The sequence below is a fragment of the Vicia villosa genome, unplaced genomic scaffold (genome assembly GCF_029867415.1).
Source record: "Vicia villosa cultivar HV-30 ecotype Madison, WI unplaced genomic scaffold, Vvil1.0 ctg.000364F_1_1, whole genome shotgun sequence".
In the NCBI taxonomy this organism is placed as follows: Eukaryota; Viridiplantae; Streptophyta; class Magnoliopsida; order Fabales; family Fabaceae; genus Vicia; species Vicia villosa.
This window is the reverse complement of record NW_026705165.1, coordinates 878,831-888,402: the sequence shown is the minus strand read 5'-3', so window position 1 is coordinate 888,402 and position 9,572 is coordinate 878,831. Positions and strand designations below refer to the sequence as shown.

Here is a 9,572-nt window from a genome sequence, read left to right as displayed (position 1 = left end):
GATTTGAAACACTGTTACTTTTTTGTTCACGTTTTCTACCATTTTGAATTTGCATTTCCTTTATAACTAACCAAATGTACTACTTTTCCAGTTTCTCTTTCTCTCTCACTTTTTCTCTTTTTCACGTTTCTCTTTCTCTCTCATTTTTTCTTTGTCACGTTTCTCTTTCTTTTTCATTTTTTCTCTTTTTCTCTTTCTCTCTACATAAGGTGGAGTTGTTCTTCCTCTTCCTCAATATTCTCCATCTTCCTCTTCCTCAATCTTCTCCATAAACCTTCTTCCTCTTTCTATCTCTCTTCCCTCTATTTGTTATTCTCTTTCTCTATCATTGAGATGAAACTCTGATTTCAGACTATGTAACGATGCACGAAATTAGGGTTTCAAAAATCTTATTTAGCCTAAAAGAAGAAACACGAAATCAAGACTTTGGAGAAAGCACTGGTATCCCTTTTTGTATTCTACCATGGTGAGTTTCGATTTCAATTCCGTAACTTAAGTGAAAGAACAATCAAAGCATTCATCGAAACAATAGGCTATGGTGATACTGAATTTTGAAAAATTGTTTATTTGTGATTCATTTTTATAAAAATTGAATGTTTGTTTATTTGTTATTATTGTTGTTTTTGTTTTTGGTGGTGTATTTAGGGAAGCAAAATTAGAAGAACTTGCTGAGTTTGAAGGGTTTGTTTTGTGATGGAGTTTCTTACTTTATGTCATTTTAAGAAGATTGAATCTGATATGAAGCTTTTAATTTTTTATTTTTTTTCGCTGTGAATTTTGGAGAGTTAGAAGAGCTTGAAGTTGTGAGAGTGATGGAGTTTGCAGATGGTGAACAATGTCTGTTTTTTGAGAACTATGCCTTGAATGCTTATATATGCAGAAAAATTAGGGTTTGATATTTGTTAATAGGCCTTTCTGCAATCGTCCTTTCTCTCTATTCTCGAAACACATGCTCATTTTATGCTGTTTTCTCGAGTATTTTCTTTGACTCATTTCGGTTTTCGAACTGATACGGATTCAAATTTTTTACTGGTGCAGGTCCGGTTTGAATGTATATTTGGACTCATAAGCTCGGTTTGGACTATCTACGTTTTTTTTGTGTAGATTCATACTTATTCTGTTTTATTGAAAAACCTTTTATCATCTGGAAATTGGAGGAATTATTTAGAGGTAATTGCTATCTCACCCTCTCTTTTTGTCTCATTTGTGTGCACTTAATTAAGATTTAATATAATAATGATACATGTTGAATTTAACGTAGAGCGCTTCAAAGGATAGTGCATGAATCTCAATTACCAGTGGAAGAGCATGAAGTGGTGATGAGGAATTTGGAGCGCAAAGAAACTGAGTACATGCGGCTTCAAAGACGTAAAATTGGAATTGATGACTTTAAGCAACTAACACTAATTGGTAAAGGTGCTTTCGGTGAGGTATGAAAACACAATTAAGCAATGGATTAGTTTCTTGGATGTTGTCTGGTTGTTGTGAACTTAAAGTATGTTCATGCATCACTGTAAGTTGTTAGCTTTTGTGAAAAAATGTAGGTGAGGTTATGCCGTGGTAAAAGTACTGGATAAATTTTTACCATGAAGAAAGATGAAAAGACTCTCACCACACTAAAATAAAATATAGATTGAAATAAAAATATTTTTAGATAATTTTTTAATCATGGTCTATATATTATTGTACTTTTAATTATAGAAAAACTGTACATTGCTCAATTTACAATTAGATCAATTGCATCTAGAAAATAGTATACTTTTTGTCTCATTGATAATTTTTTCTTTTAATAATGTCTGAATTCAAATACGGAAAAATGTACTTTTTATATTATTTATATTTATTTTTACAATTTTAGAAACATCTGCAAATAACATATAAGTACCGTACGAACGCACAGGTGTCTCATTACAATTCTATCAATTCTTAAAAAATACCTTTTTTTTTCTTTCTATTTTTCACAATGGTTTTTTTATAAATTATGTGTTTAATTGTTTTTCTTAACAATAGAAATTTTGTTTTCTTTTTTCCAATAACATTTATGTAGGCATTTAATTTTGATTAAATATTGAACATGCTCGCAAAACTTTATGCATCACATTAAGCATGCCCAAAATATTCAATCCAAACAATTTTGGTTGGTATTATGAGGTGTGTCATAAGTGTAATAGGTCTAACAAGAATCGTGTATGACTTTGAATGCAATTGTGGTTAGCAGGATGTTATAAGTAAGTTCATATTTCAACTTTAAAACACAACACATGTGCATTAATCACTCAAGGTTTAACTAATCATGGTTGTGTCATTTTTTTTTGGATAAAAATTTGAAATTGAGGTTGCGTACGACAAACATTGAATGCTTCTTATTTTAGAATAAAAAGTGTACCTCAAATATTGGGATGACAACTTTGAATTCTCATAACAAATTGGTGACATATCTGCGGTCCACGTCAGAACTCGTCCGGACGCATGGGTAACACACCAATTTATGTGCGAACGTACGAGTAACATATCAGTACCGTATAAATGTACAGGTAACACATCAGTACCGTGTGAACGCACGGATAACAAATCAGTGTCGTGCAAACACACGGGTTACTCACAATAATATTTTATTTTGATGTTATATTTTATTTAAAATACAATAGATAATCTATGAATAATTGTAATATATATTATGAATGTCTTTCTTTTTTAAAAAACTTGAAAAATTCATACAGTTTTGATTGTATTTTAAAAATATGTCTTTATTTTAAAAATAATAAATTATTCTGGTAAAATTATTTTATTTTTCTAATTTAGAATATATATATATATATATATATATATATATATATATATATATATATGTGTGTGTGTGCGCGCGCGCGCGCGTGTGTGTGTTTTTATATTTTAAATGTAATACTTCTCAATTTAAAATTAAATCTGATATTTATCTGGTATATTCGGTCCAGCCCAAACCAGTACCCGTGCGAACGCACGGGTATCCTACTAGTTGAAAATGTGCATAAATGATAACTACTTATAGGCTTTTCCGTAAGTGTAACCATAGGCCTCAATTGCTAGTATTGTAAGAGCTATAGACGAAAAAAGTATCCTCACATAATACTGATATGATCTTTGGTACCCATGGATGTATGAAATCCCGTAAGGATTAATACTACCAGAGTCATAGCTAATTCATTTAATCGCTATGGCTAAGAAGATTCCTAAGATAGGAGAATTCCACTGAGATAATTTATTCTCATCCATTTCATTATAATAAATAAAGGTGATCGTTCAGCAACTAAAGGTAAAGTCAATATGACTTGGGGAGGTTTGCATGAAAACTATATTTTAGCGTGTTTTGATGTATTTTCGTTGTATTTTATTATGATACTCTAATATTGCATTTGTATAGTTTGAGCATACCTTGTAATGTGTGCAAGACTTATGTGTTGATGTAAATGTATCATTATTGTTGTATGTTTCAAACCCTTATAACAACTTAATTATGTGATTTTAGATGCACATTTTATTTGATTGTTACACTTTGCCTCAAACAATGGTAGATGCACAAAGCAAGACTCGAACAATGCAGGAATAATTTACATGCAAGATTGATTACTGGTAAAGGTGATATGGCACTGAAGGCGCCACAATTACGTGGCAAACTCATGAAATTATGAAGTCCAATTATAAATTGGAATTTAACTCCTTTTGGACATGACTATTTTTGACTTTTTTCACTTGAATCAAAGGAGGATCTCGCCGAAATTTGAAGTGTATGGACATGGGATGTTAAGCCCTCACTTCTGTGTTTGTCTGCGCGGACAGCAGATTTTAGACTTAAATTTTTTTGAAGATTGCACATGCTTGAGTGTGGTTGAGGATGCATGGTTTTCCATTAGAGGACTGGAAACCAACTACTTTATTTGCAATTGCTTCTAATATTGACACTCCTTTATCAACTGATGAGTTTACAAGAAAAATGAACTTTGGGGCATTTTATGTGTGTGCAAATAGACCTTAACATGCCAGATACTCTCCATAACTCTGTTTTTGCGGGACGTGACAATGTTTTTTAGAGGAGGGCATTGAATTAAATAATCATGTTATTAACTTCTACAAGAAAAATTTAGCTCATAAAACAATTGTAGTTATACTTATATGATAAAGAGAACTATCCCACAACTTATAACTCATGCGGATAACAAATATCTTACTAGAATTACTCAACCAAAGTAAATTAAGAATGCATTTCATAATATGGATGATAATTCTTCTCCAGGCCCTAATGGCTTTGAGGAATGTTTTTCCAAGCCTATTGGGATATAGTAGGGACTGGTGTGATCAATTTAGTGAATCAATTCTTTAAACAAGGCTAGATCATTCTAGTCTCAATTTAATCAATGTGACTTTGATACCTAATTAATACGAAGTTGATTCTATAGGGCAGTAAAAACCTCTTTCACTTATAAATTTTCATTTCAAAATTATCATTAAGATCATTGCAGACTATTTGACCACCTTATCTCCTAAAATTGTTTCAAAACACCAATGTGACTTCATTAGGGATAGTCTTATTTATGAATGCATTGGGATTACTTTATAAGCCATTAATATACTGGACAATAAATCTTTTGGAGGTAGTATGTCTCTGAAGATAGACATTAATTATAAAATCCTTTGATAGTTTAGATTGACAATATCTTATTAAAGTTATTGTTCAATTTGGTTTTGATCATAAGTTTTTATGATTGGATACTTACCATTATACATTTAGCCAAACTATCAATCATGATAATTGGAAAAGACGCATTTTTTCTTGCTCTAGAAGAGTGAGGCAAGGTGATCCTCTATCTCCCTTGCTTTAATAAATTGATGAAAAGGCACTTAGCATGCTGTTGATTAGTCAGGGTAAGTTAATTTGTGTATTAATTGGTAAGATAATTTTTCCTAACTACACTTTTTTGCATATGAACTAATGATATTTTGGAAAGTTGGCATAAAAAATGTGTAACTCATTAATCTTATCCTTCAAGAATATAGTCAGAATTTTGGTCAATATATCATTCCAACTAAATGTAAGCCTCATGGTGAAGGTACTTTTGGATCTAAGTTGAGGCACATTACATAGATGTTTGGATTCACTGTGCGACAGACACCATTTGACTATCTTGGAGTTCATATATTCAAAGGCAAGCATAAAACTCATCATCTCCATATCATAGAAAATATAGTGTTGTCCAAGCTAGCTACTTGGAAGGAACACCTGTTGGGCGAGAATATGATAGTACAGCTGTCTTGAAAGGGGGTTGAATAGACCTCCTTAAAAATTTGACTGATTAGTTTTTAATAATCATAGTTTTGAAAAGTTTTGTGCAGAAAAAAATATGCATACAAAATATATGTTTTTGGAGGGAATATACACAACACTTGATCAGTATACAAATTTGAAAATAGATGAAATAAGTAATCATAGGTAATCAATTGATTTATTGAATTACAATCGTTTTGCATGAGTTGCGTAAACGAATAATTTAAATATAAAAATAATTATATAAATATTATTTCAAGAATTAATCAACAAAAAGAACGATTTGAAGTCTCAATCTAACAAAAACTACACTTATTGATGAAATCTTTATTAATGCAATAAACATAACCAAATGTGATTCCAAGAAGGAGATAAACCTAAATGTAACTATATAGAAAATTAAAAAGATGGGGATAAAGAAGATTGCACCAGGATTTATATTGGTTCAACACTTTCATCCTCGCATACGCCAAGTCCATTCTCTAATGGTTGTCCATTGAAAATTTTTTGTTCTTCTATTATGATTTTGACAAACAATATAAAGTTGTTTAGTATAATCACAATCCACGCGAACAAGTCAGCATTTTGTATCAAGCAGGCTTTGAGTTGCTTCCTCGCCAAGTCGGGGAGGTCTGCTTTGATATTCACACCTTTGTCCAGGCTGTCTACCAGGAGAATGATTTTGAAGTCCCCGTCTAGAATGGGGCGCACAAGGTGGAAAGGCTTATTCTCCTCAGCAGACAGTCGTGTTTCTTCTCCCTGTTTCTTCTCCTCCTTTCGCTCGTCCTTCGTGAGCCGTGTGTTAAGATCGACTGATCCGACGTGAGAAAGTGGTTTCTATTCTTCTTGGAGTACCGGTCGGGACTGCTTGTCAATCTCGGAGGCAATAAATATTGAGTGATGCCCCTTCATAGCTGTGTCGAAGCACTTTCTCGCAGCTTCGATGTCGCCCTACACCGTGATGACACGACCTCTCTTGGTGCAATACTTCATCTTGAGATGGACCGTGGAAGGCACAATGGTCATTCGGCAAGAGTTTGCGTGTCCAGAAATGCAGTTGTACAAAGATAGGCAATCTATGGCGAGGGAGCGAATCTTGACTTGCCTAGTTGTTTCCTTCTCCTCGAACGTGATAAGAAGTTCGACATATCCCTAAGGCCTGTTGGTGGTACTTTTGAAACCCTAAAGATCAGACCCCATGTACGGTGTCAGGTGGGATTCATCGAGTTGGAGGGTCTTGAACAACTGAGAGTACATGATGTCGATGGAGCTGCCCTGGTCGACTAAGATACAATAAACATCGAAGTTTGCCATCTTTGCTCGAACTAGCAAAAGGATGATGGAGTTGGGAGATCCACCGGGCAGCTCCTCGAGGTAGGAAGTTATGGGCTCAGATTTCCCCTTAAACTTTCTAAGAGTTGGGTTTTGGTTCGAGCTGGCGTCGATGAGCTAATTAAATTTCCTTTTGACTGACCATATAGTCAGCTGGCCAAGAATATCGCCTGTGATGACCACCCCTCTGGAAATTTCTCCCAAGGGCTAAATGCTGACAGCTTGTCGGTGACTTGGAAGTCCCCTGGTCGGGAGACGCAGAGGGAGACCTGGATCGGGCCAGCATTTGGAGAGTTGTTCTCCTCGACTTTCTTTACTTCGTGGACTTCTCGTTGAGGAGCTACTTCCTTCTTGTACGAATTTAGACGGCCTTCCCTGATCAAAGTCTCGATCGTATCTTTGAGGTGGATGAAGTCCTCAGTGACATGGTCGTGACTTCTATGAAACCAGCAGTATTTGGTCTTTTCGACCCCAGGTTTAGCGGGGTTGGGTTTGGGGAAGCAGACCCAACCTTCCTTTAATTTAGTATTCTGGAACTCTGTGAGGATACGCTCACGGGGAGCGATGAGTGGTGCGTACTCGCTAAAGTGGGCAGAGGGTCCTCTTTGTTTGCGAGGATCACAAGTTTTGTCGTTTCTCATTATTTCTCCACCTTGTCGAGAAGGAGCAGGGTCGTCGTATTTCGAGGTCCCCGATTGTCTTGGCTCCTCGACCCACAGGCATTGTTGGCGGCCTCCTTTTCTTCATATTGGATGTAATTCTGGGCCTTGAAGAGGAGGGCGTCCATCCAGTGGGGCTTTTCAATCATGATGGCCTTCTTGAAATCGCAGCCTGGGAGTAGTCTCTGATCGAGCAGATACATTTTCATCTCGTCGGTCGTGGGGACTTGGATGGCCGCCTAGTTCAACCGATCGAGGTATGCCTGGAGGGGCTCATTATCTCCCTCGATGATAGCTTCTAGGGATGCCTCGGACTTGGGGTGTCATCGGGAGGCAGTGAAGTGCCCGGAGAATAGCTCCTCCAGTTCTCTCCAAAAGTGGATCAAGTTTGGAGCCAAACTCTTGTACCACGCCATCGCGCCCTTCCTCAGAGTTGTGGGGAAAATTCAACATTTGATGGACCTGGGAGCGATGCGGTAGTTGAGCATGGCTTCCATGCCTTCAATATGGCCGTTTGGGTCAGTCGTGCCATCATAGATACTTAGAGTGAATGGTTTATCCATCCCTCTAGCGAGTTCAACATTCATGATGGTGCGAGACAACTGACAACTAAGATCGTCCTCGTCACTTCTAATCGGTGAGCCGTATGAGGAATACTCGACCTTAGGGCTCCTGTTGCAATGAGGTGGGCTCCTTGGTCGACTCCTATGTTTGTTGACCGCTTTGGTTTTCTTCTTTTTTGCTAGGGAGAGTTGCTCCTTCCCCGGGGGAGTGCGTTCCCGCTTCTAGGGAATTTCTGGGATACGTCGTTTAAATCGAGGAAGACAACTCTTTGACTGAGGAGAGGGGCTTCAGGACTCATCCCCACAGTGTTTTTGTCGGAGAGAGCATGAACGGTTGCCTCGTCGTCGCAAAGACGGAGAGCGGGACTTGGATCAGTACCTCCTCGAGGTTGGAGAACGACATTCAGCTTTTTCAATATGGAGATTCACTGGTTCTGCTAAAAAACGAGAAAATTCGTCTAATTGATAGCCACAAATAGAGCCGCGATATTCGGGTCTGCCAAATTCATGTCTTACCCTTATATATATATATATATATATATATATATATATATATATATATATATATTATAATATAGAAGATATATAGTATAGATAACAAATATTGAACAGAACGGAAAAAATCTGCCCAAAAAATAGTAAAAATTAAAACTTGGTCCAAAAAAACCACCATCATGAAAATATTCTTTAGGGTGCGTTTGATTTTAAAAATATGAAGTACTGGACAGAACAGTACAAGATAAATATTTGTATTGTAACGTGTTTGATGGTTAATGTACTGGACAACTTTTTTCTCAACTTTGCTTAATATGTCTATGCACCAGACAAAAAATATAATTTTTACTATAATATTATTTATTGATATATAAAATATAATATTTATGAATCAAAATATTATATAATAAAGAAGAAAAAAAGAAGAAGAAATAATTTGTTTACTCTACTTTGTTTAATATGTTTATGCAGTACACAAAATAATATAATTTTGTATATAATATTTTTGTTGATTTAAAAAATTATGAGAAGAGAAGAAAAATAATAAATAGAGATTTTATCTCTACTTTGTTTGATATGTCGATGAACCGAATAAAAGTAATATAAATTTTATTATAATATTTATATTATATAAAATATTAAATAATGAGAAAGAGTGTAAAAAAAATGATTTTTTGATTTTTTTTTGATAATTTGTATTTGGGACAAAAAGTTGTCCTATGATTTAGTGTGTGTTTGGTAAAGCGGTAGTATACCGCTGCCGCACGTCTACACCGCAATTTTAAGAAGCTACTAGTTGTAGCTTTTGAGTAACGTGCGGTAACACCGCAATTTTTGTTGGAAGCCAAACACAAGCTTAGTAAGGGATAAGAATTCATAGTTTTGTCATGTACCTCATTTTTTAACAAATCAAACACACTCTTAGAGTAAAGAACTCTCTACTAGGGATGACAACAGGTCAGATTGGGTGTGTGTTTCACACTACCCAAACCCGCATCCGAAATCACCACCCGAACCCAAAGGTTATTCAGGTGACAAAATAACAGTCACGCCCACATCCGTTGGATTCGGGTTTTTTTCACCAAAACTCGAACCTGCAGTAAAATACATAAAGTATATTTTTCCTACAATTTTCCAACAACTTTCCACAATATATATATATATATATATATATATATATATATATATATATATATATATATATATATATATATATAAAAGCAG

General features: G+C 35.2%; 1 long non-coding RNA gene across 1 annotated transcript; it reads left to right on the top strand.

The window, feature by feature from the left end:
* The first annotated feature begins 120 nt into the window (after positions 1-120).
* LOC131627486 (uncharacterized) lies at positions 121-3,517 on the top strand. The gene is made up of 3 exons (XR_009291482.1): positions 121-466; positions 1,039-1,170; positions 1,262-3,517. It is a non-coding gene; the product is annotated as an uncharacterized LOC131627486 (long non-coding RNA).
* The last annotated feature ends 6,055 nt before the right edge of the window (positions 3,518-9,572 follow it).